The 14,505-nt window shown below is 33.8% G+C and overlaps 1 protein-coding gene across 2 annotated transcripts in view; it reads right to left on the bottom strand.

The window, feature by feature from the left end:
* Nucleotides 1-14,505, bottom strand: part of LOC124366445 (furin-like protease 1) — a 512,427-nt gene that overhangs the window by 441,626 nt on the left and 56,296 nt on the right. The window lies entirely within an intron of this gene.

The raw sequence follows: 14,505 nt of genomic DNA, 5'->3' as shown, positions 1-14,505 counted from the left end.
AGATAAATCTGTTTTATCTGGAAGTCTCCTTTAAAATTCCACCAGTGGAGCGGATGAAAATGTTGTTTTTCTTCTTCCTTATCAGTTGTGTGCTTGATAAAGTACGTTGGCGAAGTTAAGATAACCCTATCTCTCTGTACGTGTCTCGCTTAGATTATACCTCTGTTTACACAACGGGACGTGTTTTTTGTACGCCACCCTCCAAGGCAGCGAATTAGGCGGTAATTGGCAACAAATAAAGGTGCGATTTTCCAATAACTCCGATCGTAAGTTGCAAATGGAGCAATACGTAATTTTAAGGCTGAACACAATGTGTTTGTAAGAACAGAAAAAATTTTCAAAAATTTGACGAAGATTTTAATCAAATTAAATGTTTGTTAGGTTGACATGTTTCCTTTACAATTCTGTTGACAAGATAATGCTTAGTTTACTCATTTTCGCACTGAATACCTCCAAATATGACTATATCACGAGAAGAGGAAATATATTCGAACGGTCTTTTGCTATTTGACCAACACTGTAACTCAAATTATCTAAAGTTAGCACATAATGTATGGTGCTGGTATCAAACTTCACGATGGTATATTATTGGGTGCTTGGGTTTTAGTACATTTTGCCACAAGAATGGTAATACTGATGGAGGACTCAGCAATGTTGAAACACTATTGGCCTTTCCGGCTTCAAGACATCCTACAACGGTCCCTCAGCCCATATATCCGCAACGGTTTTGTTCGAATTCCTCAACTTGATTTAGCAGATAGTAAAACTGAAAAATACTCAACATAATTACGTATTTTCGGCTTATGACAGAGAATTTCAAAAACCATTATGCAAAACCTCTAGCAAACTACACCAAACTATTCCGATCAGTATTTAAGTATAACGTTTGTAGGCTGCAAACACAATATTGATATTCAGTGCCGCAAATAATGCAAAGCCATTATGACAGGAACTCGTTTCACGGCATAATGGGTAATCAAGGTCTATTATTTAATGGACCAAATCCCAACAGTAATTATCTCGTGTTTACAAACAATGCACGTGATGATTGAGTGGTATTACTCTATTATGAGGATAATAATTACGTAATTTTGGTTCATCCATGATGCTTCGGTGATGTGCGACTTCCAGTGATTGACAGGTTCGTCCACACCTGTTACCTGAGGGATTCGGTGAAGATTATCGACCTAAGAAACCAGGTTCGAAGTCTGGTTTGGGTGCGGAATTTTCACATGCTACTTGATAAATATTTCAGCCCAGTCTGAAGTAATGTACTAAACGGTTTCGGCCTTAAGCTTTAAATCATTAACAAGAAATGCGCTAAGCAAAATCCATAAATTCTTCTTATGTTTAGTTTTACATTATACAAATTAAAATGCTAATAAAGAGTTCGTAAACGAGTCAAAAGTAATAATTTTTTAACAGCGAGCTACCAAATTTGTTTACAGTGGTTTTAATAATTTAGGCATTTTAGACTAACAAAGAAACCGCAGATATATTTTTCTAGAAGATTTACACATGAAAATTTCTTACCCATGGCTTTCTGAACATGCTTAAGAAAAACAATTATTAATAAACTGTGACAAGTTCTAAAAATTAATCTAATTTTATTTCGAATCTCGTATATAAACAATCACAGAAAAAATAAAATAAACAAACGCTTCTCATTTTTTAAAGGTACTATATAGAACATAAAACTCGAAATAAATTTGAAGACATAAATTTAAAATATTATATTTAAAATACATTAATATATACGTTTTAAAATAGATTATACTATTAATATGTCCTGAGATACTGTGGTTGATGCGCTGTCGGAGGGTAAAGGTTTGCTAATGACAGATTAAACGCAATGTTGAACAGTTTAGCTGAAGCTTATAAATGGTTTTCAACTTGAGTCTATAAAGAAGTATCCTTTTTATATTAATTTTACAAAATGAGAATTATATGAATTTTGTTATCTTTCAATCCTGGATTAGCTAGATTTTCCAGTCTGCATAAAGAATGTCACTTTTAACTTTATAGAGCGTTGTATAATTAATTGTACCAATCCTACCATATAGAATACATACTACCCTAAGCGCTTTAAACCAATTTCTGTAGATTGAACATGAAAGTTTTTGCCATTACTAGGTGGTTTCTAATTAGCATGTCCATTAAATTCAATAACCGATTACTGAATTCGATAATGTTTTTAATTCACGCATTATAACTGAAATATTCAAGTAAAATACATCTGATTTGATCGTCACGTCGAAAAATATACACCGAGCCGAGTAAAGTACTTTTAAATTATGAACGAATATTGAGTTCTTGAATTAGTGCAGGTATTTGGATATACTCTTTTTTTACTGAAATCTTTCACTTTCTCTCTAAATGTCTTAAATATCACAGATTGTATAAAATAGGCCTATAAGAATATTCACAACATCTCTTCCCACTAACTATATTGATAATTGTATAATGAACGTTAGATTTAGTTATTAAAATTCAATTCTATTCAGAAGCCGAGAGCCAATTCGCACTTCGTGGTACATAAATCGATTATCGCTGGTTTTAGTTCAGTTCAAAAGGGTTAAAAGTTAAAATCAGAATTTTTCTCAGATCATATTTCTTTTAGCGTGACATATTTAACATCAATTTCAGACTAGTAAATGAATGTTAACTAAGCATGGGCAACCATGGTTGCTTCGGCTAACCAAATAAACATCCCCCTATGTTATCTAGCCGTTTGAAGTTGAAATATGTATTAGATATAGATATGTGCCTCACGATCTGAGAAACAGATTATCGTTTGTAATTTAACCTTTTCAATACCCTTTCATTTCCATTGCCACAAAAAGTATCGTGACGGTACGTTTCTTTCTTAGTAAAAATGTCTCTATTCATTTTAAGAAAAGCCATATTGTTTGTTTACACAGTCCAAACCGGATCTAGAGTCTTAGACTATACGTCAAATCTTCAGCAGTCATATTCTTAGATTTTTTTCAGTTTTTTTAAGTTTTTTATATTAGTATGTTATGAGTTTTTATCATAAATATTGACGTTCTGAAAACAATGGATATTTTCTTAAGGTTTCAATACTTGTGGTTTGAGTTTTCGTCACTGGATGAGGGTTGCGAAGCCTATTACTCGAGAGGCTGAGAAAAGATTCATTGTCTGTCAGTTTGAACGAATGATGGTGCATGACATTTCATGTGATTTGGCTGAGCGTTAATCAACAAACAACATTGATCTTATGGGTAACCGTAACAGCAACAAAAACATCGGAGGATAAATAGATTGGTAAACGAATTAGAGTACAATGATATGACGTTTTGAGATGCGACATAGTAACACAGTAGCCTAACTGTCCGTGAGGACTTTATATGGCGGAGGGATGTTAAGTGTTTCTATGCAATTGTCTGCCAGAATGGGATGAGCTGTAGACTTAATCCTCTTACGCAACACCATAACCAAACTACAAGTGAGTCCACGTGGGTTTCTAACGTAATTGTTGAAATGTGAAACGCCCAGAAACAATTTCGTGTGTGAAGTAAAGAGGCCTGTCACAGTTCGCTGCTATTTACTTTGCACACAATAACCCCTCATTCCTCTAATCCCAGAAGTAAAACCCACCTCACGAATAGACAGTCAACCGCGCTCTGTTGTCTCTTCTCAACGCGAGCTGAAAACTCAATCCATAAATAAACAGAGCTCCACAGTATTCATTTCCCGAGGGACGAATCTCGTTGTTCCACAGGGACCGGGATAGCACCCCCCTCCCGCCCTCCCACCACCCGACACCCTAATGATGTTATTTCTCCGTCACTTCAAGCCGCGAAGATCGCGTTTCCCGAGGCTCAGCACTCCTAAATGGATATGGTAATTGAAGAAGGCTATTTATCCAGTTGCTCCTCTAAGTGATTTTGGTTTGCGTGAAGTGTTTAAAACATGCCTACTGTGACAGTGTCAAGTAAATGACATATCACAAAATGCTTTAAGAGTCTAAAATGGATAAGCAAGTTGTTTTGTAAATACGAATGGATATCAATAAATATGAACATACACGGATAATATAAAACTCTAACTTATATTAGAAGACACACGCACGTGCTAGCATACGCATGCACACACAAGTATCTTGCAATATTCTTTCTCTCTGAAGTTCCTTCACATGATCAAGTGTTAAACATATAATTTTAAAAGTAAGCAATTATATCTCTTTTGTCCTATTAAAACTTGTTTTGTAACCAAAATTCAAGGATTTTAATAAAGGGGTTTACTAAATATATTTCTTTAAGAAGGCAAAAAAATAGCAAAAGCATCAGAATCCATTTTCAGTTTCTTGTTATAAAAAGTTGACAATCTTAAAGTAGAAATTCATAAAGTTGTTCCGAAACTAGTAGACAAACCGTACACAAGACATACATGGTGTTTGGAGAAATTCCTTCTGTACTAACATAATAATTAATAACTAAAACATACGAACCACACGCCATTTCTATCTCAAAGTCAGATGAGCTGCCGTGATGCCACGGGAGGTGCCTGTATTGATTATCCGTCAGTCTTTCAACGTCGCTAGTGGGGTACGGGCGTACTATTCTGTGCGCTTATATGCAGTAATGTAGTTAGTGATTGCTTCAGTTAACCTTGAGTTTTTTTTTATTTTTTAATTACTATCCACTATTTAGTTGTATTTATCACCACAGATTTACAACGTTATTAATTTTCTGCACGCCTCAATAATATTGAAACATGATAAAGAGGAGATATTTCAAATCCACGTAAGGTAGTGTTTTATTTTTGTAACATACTTTGTCTTATTGAGTTCTAATTCCCTCTAAACATAAATAACAGTTCGAGGGAATAGCTGAGCCGAGGGATCGTGCATCTCGCTACCTTACACGGTCTAATTAACTGCCTATTGAACATGAACGGTCCTTGGCCTTTAATTAGTTTGATGAGTCCAGCCATTGTTCCCCCTTCATCGCTGATTGGTATGTTATACGTACGGGTTATGTGATCTCATCCGCCGGTGTAATATACATTACATACAGCTCTATTGGAACTATTGTATCCTCTTAAAACATAAACATTGTTTACTTTAAATTTCTTCGAAGTCGTGCATTGTTTCTGAACGATTAGTAGTTTTGAATTGTGCGTTAGTTGGATGATTTTAAATTCACCTACAGGTATGAATACAGATAAATGAAACTCAGGCAAACAAAGGTTTTTAATTGATAATGATAAAATTTAATAAAAAATAGTGTAAACATAATTGAACGTATTGCCATGAAACTACTTGTTGAATAAAAATCTAACATTTTCTTCATGTGTTACAATGTTACAAATATACTCTTTCTGAAAGTAACCTTCAAATGTGTGACCATATCTGAAGCACAGCACTGAAAAAGAAATTTTAATCAGTTAAAATTTTTGCACCATGTCTGAATAAAGTTCCAACAATTTAGCGACTAAAGTTGCAGATTTTGTATTTGGATTTAAAATTCCCAACAACCGTACTGTGTACGAGAGATTGTATTAATACCCGAGTACAACATTTAACATAATCATATGCAATAACTTCCAACAGCACAATTTAAGTAGGGCTATTAAAACTTATAATAAATGCTAAATAAAGAAACGAGTAACATTTTGAAAATGTGTTTGCTGATAAGGCGAGTCACCAAGGGAAAGTTACCATTTAAAAGTTCAATTCCAAAGAAAAGTTTTGGAAAAAGGCAACAATATACATGTTTTACATAAGTAAATTTAATCACTAGTTAAATCTTTATTTGCATTAGAAAAGGACATTGTTGGGAGGATCGGTCACTTTATTTCCGTGTTATATACTACTGCTGATGATTCAATAAATCAATCAACAATCGATATTGATCACTAATTCGAGTGTCATGTTAATCTAAAATGTTTTATGTAGGAATATTATTTTTTTATTTCGAACGAAAGAAAACAGAACGTTGAGCAAAAAGTTTTTCATGGTCGGAGATAGTCAACAGTTGTATAAGTACTATGAAGAATATTGCAAATTTGTTTTAAAGTGTACAAGAAAATAATTTAAATGTATACGTTATAAATTAATTAAGGACTAAATCAGTATAGAATCACTCGCCAATACCGTAAATACTATCGGTAGAGTTAACATCGTTACCCATGATTAAACCAAGTGTGGATTATTTAAGCAATGAATCAGCCGGGCTCTCCCGGGCCTGAATACACGGTGCCGGTAGGTGTTATGGCTTTATCCTCTGCTGTAACATGTGTGTGTAAACTGCACAATATAATGTATTAGGCTGTAATAATGCGTTCTAGCTGTAAATTACCGCATGGGCAATACATGAGAATTATTTACTATCTTTATTATATTAAACACTACAATTTGGAGATTTACATATCTCACTTACCACATGTACCAGGCTTGGCGGAGGTTCTGTGCATAAATTCAACTCTATTTCATTTCAATACACTACACCAGTTACTATGTCACATGTTAAAATAAAGTATGATTGTACTGAGAATGTTCGGAAATATATTTAATCTGTGATTTTCTAACTGACGTAATGCTTACCCATATGTCAAATACAAAAAATTTCGCTAACGCGTAGCCAAATCCTATGTAGTGACAAGTGATGGTATCAACGAACTCCACGTCCAGATTAGCTCGGTCTCGAAATATCGTGCGGACAGACAGACAGACAGAAATTTAATTTCCCAGCCTCTAGAGTGATTGGCTTCGCTAAAACTCAGCCAATCAAAAATACTGTTTATATTAAGAACTGATATTAAATCTATTTTTCTAATATAGTATTGATGTAAAAAGACACATAAGTACAATTCTAATTGCCTGTATATCTCGAACGAAAGGTCAGAATTATATATAGGATAGCTTCCAGATGAAATACAGATTCATCTCTGTTCACTGGCTAATTCAATCTGGAACAGGTCAGCTGCCATGTTTTCTTTTGTATTTTTTATGTAAATGTATCACTGCTTTACATTAACTTTACTTATCTGTTTATAATAACAGAATATAAAACGCTAAAGTGTGCATATAAATGGGTGATGTAAATAATTGTGATAATTTAAAAGTACACAAACATTGCATTTTGGTGCTTAGGTAGAATTTTTTATGTTTGAATTCTTAAAATGAGGTAATGCTACATAATATTCATATACAAAAAAGTCATGTCAAAGATCAAATGTTTTGTTGTCTCTCAGAAAAACTCCATTGCGATTGAACAAAAAAGAAACTAATTTTTTATTAAGAATTGTAACACCTTTAAAGATTTGTTAGACGCAAATTTTTTAAACCAGTGTGGTTCGTAAAGGTTACACAAACATTTCTATTGTACCGTTCCAGTGAATTTTACATGTGAAAGTAAGACATTGTCCTCTTATAAGAACATTTTTTCGGAAATAGACACTCTGGAAGTTACTAGCACAAAGGTTATGCATAAATTAGATTCACTGTATTCAAGTAAATTTTCTGATTATAATTAAGTTTTAAATCGGAAGGGAGGTCGTTTAATTCAATAATTTCTATGTTTCAAACACAAAAGTGTTAAAACATTTAGATTCGTACCATTTGCGTACCAGGATTACTGTTCTCATTTGTCAAAACCAGTGCCAATCCTGAGATATAATTGGTTTAAAAAAATAACTACTATAAATTTGTTAAACATGTTGTGTAGGTATGTAAATAAGATATATTTTTAATTAGAGTTCTATGGAATACATAACTGGCGCACACTAAAACACTCCAAAATTATTCAATAAATATTCCATTTACATTACTTTTATATCCAAATTTTTAGCAGCGTGATTTAATGTTTGCATTTTTGAAATCACTTTTGCAAGATTAAAACATACCTTTGTTATCTCGGTAATTGTTAAACTAGCCTACGTTCAATATTTGGAACATATATTTCCTACTTCCTTCAACTTACTTAAGTTTTGTAGTTTTTAAGCAATTTTCTCTAGTAAGACATGTATTTTAAATTTTGTTAACTTTTATACAGAGTAGCTTAAAGATGTATATCGTTTGACATTCCGTTGGAAAGACCATTATTCTTAAAGAACCCTTAATACTTAGGTTACTAAATGTTTATCTGGTTAGGTCAAATACCTGTAGGTTTTTACATCAAAGAATCCTTTAGTAAGGATCAAGTAAAGTATTTCATTTGCAGTCATTTTATAGGGAACGATACTTTGAGAAATGATATAATTGTAGGCCTTTTCAGTTTAAAGTTCAATAAAAGAACAAGAATGAGTATATACTTCATCAAAATCTTAATTGAAATTTTCAGATTTTTATTTTTATGCAATTTTGCTGTATAAAAATTCTTATTCTTATAATATTCCATTTTAGGAATGCTTAGTGATTTTCTAGTATGTTATATACCTACCGTATATTACGTAGGGCATTTGTTCCCGATGCCTAATTCGATTTCATAGCGACTTCAAATGTTGTATCATTCATTACAAACATTTAGGATGAGCTGCTTCAACCTCATAGATTATTTTTGAAACAGACCAACTGGAAGTTTCAAACATTTTTACTACTATGCGCACACAAGCTGGTGCAAAGGTGTGCAAAATTTGAAACTTTATAGCATGTTTCAAAATACCTAAAATAATGGCCACGTTCCTAAATTAGTGAGCAGTGGTGATCAATCTATTAGGGTGGGTTAGCAGCACACGGCATACATAATCCATGCCAGTAGATGATGGTCACCAGTTGTTCATTATATATTCATAACCATCGATTTGCTGTGCCAATTTTAATGTATACAATAGTGGGTAGCATCCATAAATAATCGCTGATCGTTTCCTGTACGCAAGTGCCCTTTGAGCGGAAAATCAGCGTGATTACCGAATCGCTTAGTAATACATCAAGCGTGCGGCATAAACGTGATTAGTAAATCACTTGTGGTGGATCATACACGCAGCTCCAATACGCTGTGTATGTGATTTTGATCCACAACAACGCCTGAGTGAATGGCTCCTCAGATTCTACTCATTGCACACTACACTCCTCACAGAGGACTCACTGCAATACTCAACATTTAGCACAATATTTGGTCCTTGAACCAGACATCTAACGATTTTGTCATGGCATACACGCATAAGGCTGCAGCGGCATTTCAAAGGAATACGACATTTAAAATATCATATATTTACAAAAAGGCAAGAATGATTAATTGGTAACTGCTAGGAAAAGCTTTATACATACATATAATGATTTGTAAGAAACGAGTATGTACGTACGCCTTCTCTTGATTCAGCGAATTTTGAGAGTGACGCCCCGCCCCACAGGCTATGACGTCACGTAAAAGAAGCCAGCCACGTGGGCTGCACTAAATCGCAAAATTTCGACACGCCGAGTTCTCACTCGGGCGCTTTCGCCTTGCTCTGATTCCAAAAACATACGTTATCCTTGACATGGTTTATTTAGGGGCTTATTAAAAAGTATCGACCTGTCATATCTGTGGTAGAACGTTTACTAACGATATAACGGATCAAACCGTAGATGGGGCACTGCTGTTGATCGCATGCGTACTGGCCTCCAACTACGTCACAACAATGGTGGGCGGCGCATCACTCTCAATACTCACAAAGTTTTTTTATCCAAATATGATATGTCATATTACTGCAAATTTATTTTTTTATTGTAGTTAAATTCTGTATGAAATAAAACGGAAAAGATAAATGTTGAAGTTTGTAGGTGGTTGGTCGACGAATGCAGACCTATTGTGACCTGTATTCTGTAGTTTAGTTTTAATAATTAGTGTTGTGTTTAGTTTTTGTTGAGTGCATATCAGATTTAGTTAAGTTGATGGTACGTTACGACGTAACATGGTGGTTGTGATTCCTGACTTACGCGTGTCACAACGCTCTGTTATGACTTAATTATTTTAACATAGCTTGTAATTATGTGTAAGGTTACCACATACCTGAACTTAATGTGAACTTAGGGTGTGTTATTTACTGTTATTTACCTGAAGAAGAGATCAGATTGCAGATTTTTAAACGTAGTTACTGATTTTTTATATAAATGAACAATGGCAAATGTCCGGAAGAAAATCCACTTTCCTTCATAAATGTAGAGTATTAACACTGTTTAAAAAGATTAAACGGAGTGGGAAGAAATAACTAAAAACTATAACGTCAACCTAATGTGCCCTAATGGTCATACTAAGAAGGCGCCTAAGGGATCAGTCAATTCCATGAGTTCCATTGGGGTCTACTAATCTCTTAATCTGTAATTTAATTCGATCCTCTTAACTGTCCAGTCGCCTCCTAGACATGATTTTCGTAAACAGTTAAAACAAAAAACAAACTACAAAGACTCTTCGTAACACTCTACCGGCGTCAATAATTCTTTACTAAATTCCCTTCGCTTAGACAACACCTTTTTCCAGATAATACCCGTCGATCTTAGTTGGTCAATATTTCGAGCAGCTCAAACACTGGAATTCAGCTGGAACAAAAAAAACATGAACAGATTTATGAGAGTGACTCTGAGAGAGACGCAGTCGCCGCGAGGATCTGGGTCCCTGAGACGGCATCTCCAGATTATGACATCTCATCAATAACAGGGCGACTAACTAAAGAGAGTCTTCGGTGGGGGGGGGGGGGGGGGGGGGTAGCTTGGCAAGCCGCCGCCCCGCCCAGCCCGTGCCCAGCCTTCGTCTGTGTTACCCTTCGTTGCCTTCGATCATAAATTTAAATGTTTATGGTTACACCCAATGTCTACGAAGCTCAGAAAACCAAAAGTGCAAATAGACACTAGTCTCAGAACAAGGATAAATAAAAACTATGACTACATGTTGTTGGGGTTTTCATTGATGGCCCCTAACATAATAATACACTAACAGCCATCGCATTCATTACGTGTTCATCTACTATCTTATATAAATGGTACTTTGAAAATTAGAGCCTATGAGAAAAATATAATTTGTATTCAAAGAAATTATTGAATTCTATAACGAGCTACTCTTTGTCACATTACTGAAGTGCAAATTACTCTTAATGAGTAATGAATGCTGGGTTTTAAAATTGTATTGGCCCATATGTCACAGAGGTTTCGACTAGTGGATTATGATGTCTGGTAGATTCCTAAAGGCAAAACACGCAGAGCCTTGTTTACTTAGCATCACACGCCTAACATAATCACAAAGAGTTCTGTATATTCTTTTCGTGAGAGAATTTATTGCTCCTTTACTGCCAAAGGTTATTCAAAGTTTCAAATTCAACGCTCAAGTTCTTTGCCTCCAAATCAGTATCCTTATGTGCCAGCATTTCCTTCAGTACTTTTTAACGTTTCAAAAAGACCTAGATTGCTCTCTATACGATGATTATCTTTAGATAGAAGATCAGTGTCTCGCGAAAATCAATTTATTTGAAAATAAACTAAACATAGAGACTGTCTTTAGCAAATATGTTATTGAAAAAAGTGCCAAAAGCTTATAAATATAACGTTATTGGAATTCAAAGAACCCCTAATTTGGCGTTCATCCGTGCACAATACTCTTATGATGTGAGGTGTAGGGAATGTCATAGCGTTGTTAAGGACCTTTTATCTCATAAGAAAATCTTATAGGTCTGAATTTTTCAAGAATACCGAAACCACTAAGGACCTTTATCTCATAGGAAAATCTTATAGGTCTGAATTTGCCAATAATGCCGATACCACTAAGGACCTTTTATCTCATAGAGAAATATTATAGGTCTGAATTTGTCAAGAATACCGAAACCACTAAGGACCTTTATCTCATAGGAAAATCTTATAGGTCTGAATTTTCCAATAATGCCGATACCACTAAGGACCTTTTATCTCATAGAGAAATATTATAGGTCTGAATTTTTCAAGAATACGGAAACCACTAAGGATCTTTATCTCATAGGAAAATCTTATAGGTCTGAATTTGTCAAGAATACCGAAACCACTAAGGACCTTTATCTCATAGGAAAATCTTATAGGTCTGAATTTGTCAATAATGCCGATACCACTAAGGATCTTTTATCTCATAGAGAAATATTATAGGTCTATATTTGTCAAGAATGCCAAAACCACTATGGACCTTTTATCTCAAAAGGAAATCTTATATGTCTGAATTTGTCAATAATGCCAAAACTCCTCAAGTCGGAAGCAGTAGCAAGTTATGTTGAGACTCCACAATAATTCTTCAATATGCTGTCCAAGTAATAAGTTTGATTTATTGTTTGCTGTCAAGTACAAATTCTGGTTCTGATATGTTTTAGTGGGTAAGCTCGGTGTATTCCGTGCTGGAGGTCCTACATTTAGTCCTTTAGAACTTATAAGCAAATATTATAAGCCCACATTCCTAATAAAATTATTCTGGCTTTGGTAATAATATGCATATTGTCAATACTCTGGCGTAGGTATTAATATGCATATTGTCAATATTGGTACATGCTTTTCAGTTACAAATATTCAAAACTCTTATATTTTTTAAATTTTATGTAGCTACTTATTTTACAAAAACCTAACTTATAACAACCAACATAACATAAAATATTATTAATGGTCACAAAATGTCACTTTTTACTTTTTTAATTACAAACATTAATGACAATTAAATAAGTACAAAACTACCCATACAAAACTTTCAAAACAACGTGTTACTTTTCGTTTAATTAGATCCTGTGGTATTTATAATTATACTTTTAATAATCAAAGATATTTTATGATTTACTGTTTTACTACATTTTATTAAAATAAACATGAAAGTTGCTCTCTGTTTATGCTATGCTCATGTTTTTCAAAACGTAATTTTATTTTAAAATTTCACGTGAAAAGTATATAATATCTGTTTAACACCTTTTAAAGCTTGTTTGATCGTAACGATTGGTACACTGAGATGAATTTACTGCGAGAAAACGTTAACTAATCAGATTTTTGGCTTACAGTTTTAGTTAAAAACAACATAATAGTGACAGACTAAAACTGAGTTAATCTCTTCTATGTAATATGAATGGACCATAGATAATTAGTCAGGTCATGTATTTAATATATGACGTACGGTAAGGAAAATATGATCCCGTTCATATGAGAGACAGAAAGAGGAATATTGGTATTGGTCGTCAGTATCAACAAATACTCCTTGTACTTACTTTCAAATGAGGATAATATTAAAAAATTAATGAGATTTACTTAGAAAATGTCAAGTTGTCGTAAAGAACACGAGTGCTGCCACTCTGAAGAGGAATTACTTTGATGTTTTGGTCGTAATTAATTTCTTTCTGACGAATTAACAGAACGAAGGCAGAACATTTATTTTTGTAAAAGCACTCATTCATTAACGATAAAAGTCTGTTTATCCGGAAATCTATTAATATGATAATACACCCATCCAATTATCAGACGCTACTGTTAAGAAAATTAATTTCTATTTATACAATGTTATTCCGCTTGTCCCACGTGGCGTACAAGTTAATGGCGGAGGAAAATTTAACGTTAAATGCGGTAATGGGATTGGCGCAAGGAGCGTGCACAAATGTGTTCCTTTAAAATTGAAAACTCTGATTTAGGTTTGGTATAAAGGTCTCATTCAAAATTACAATCATAAAACTTACGATGGTGCAAACGATTTTGGGATGGAAAAATATTTGATAAATGTAGTAACAATTTTGTATTGCAAAATGTACTGGTCCCGGTATGTAAAGTTGGATACGTAGGAATGTTGTAATAAAGCACAAATAAAAAAAATCTAGTTTCTGGGAGTACTTAAAAATCATATCAGAAAAATTATTTAATTAAGTCACATAATTGATTAAGTAACAATGTCAACCCCAAAATACATACATGCGGGTTTACTCTTGTTCAAAGTAAAGATTTAACATTTTTTTCTTCTGATATTTTTATTTGTGGTCTGATTTCAAAACTGCCTACATTTTTAAAATCTAAATACCTGTAATTTTACATGAAGATATCTACTTTTTGTATTCAGGAAAGTTATCTGAAAGAACTATGAAATCAACATAAACACCATATTTCTGAAATCCAAACTCGATTGTATCACCTTGACCTGAAGCATTATAAATTTTAATAAGAAAAAGTAGTAAAAGATTATTGCATCACTTCACATTAAACTACCATTTATAGTTGTAAATTTCGACATTTTGTAACCAGGGCCATATCAAAACTGACGAGGATACAAGTGGAAATCCTAATCCAAAATCTATTGCACCACCCTAAAGAGTTTCCTTATAAGTATTGTACCTAGTATGAAGTCCACAGTTTTGGCTCGATTTTAAATGTTTTGTTTTGTTATTTTTAGTGCAGGCGTCGCTACTAACGAATAATAAGAATTTTAAATTGGAACAGAAAAGCGATAACATGGTATTCAAAGTTGTTTCCCTGCCTATCTCAATTTAATTTCAACGTGCCACAATTTCCCAACGGCACAGTGTAGCTGGCACAGCAGTTATCGTATTATAACTGAGTCAGCAACTTCTAGCGTGGCTGTTCCCTGTATTGGT

This window comes from Homalodisca vitripennis, chromosome 7, assembly GCF_021130785.1.
Source record: "Homalodisca vitripennis isolate AUS2020 chromosome 7, UT_GWSS_2.1, whole genome shotgun sequence".
Taxonomy (NCBI): domain Eukaryota; kingdom Metazoa; phylum Arthropoda; class Insecta; order Hemiptera; family Cicadellidae; genus Homalodisca; species Homalodisca vitripennis.
This window is presented reverse-complemented; position numbering and strand designations above follow the sequence as displayed.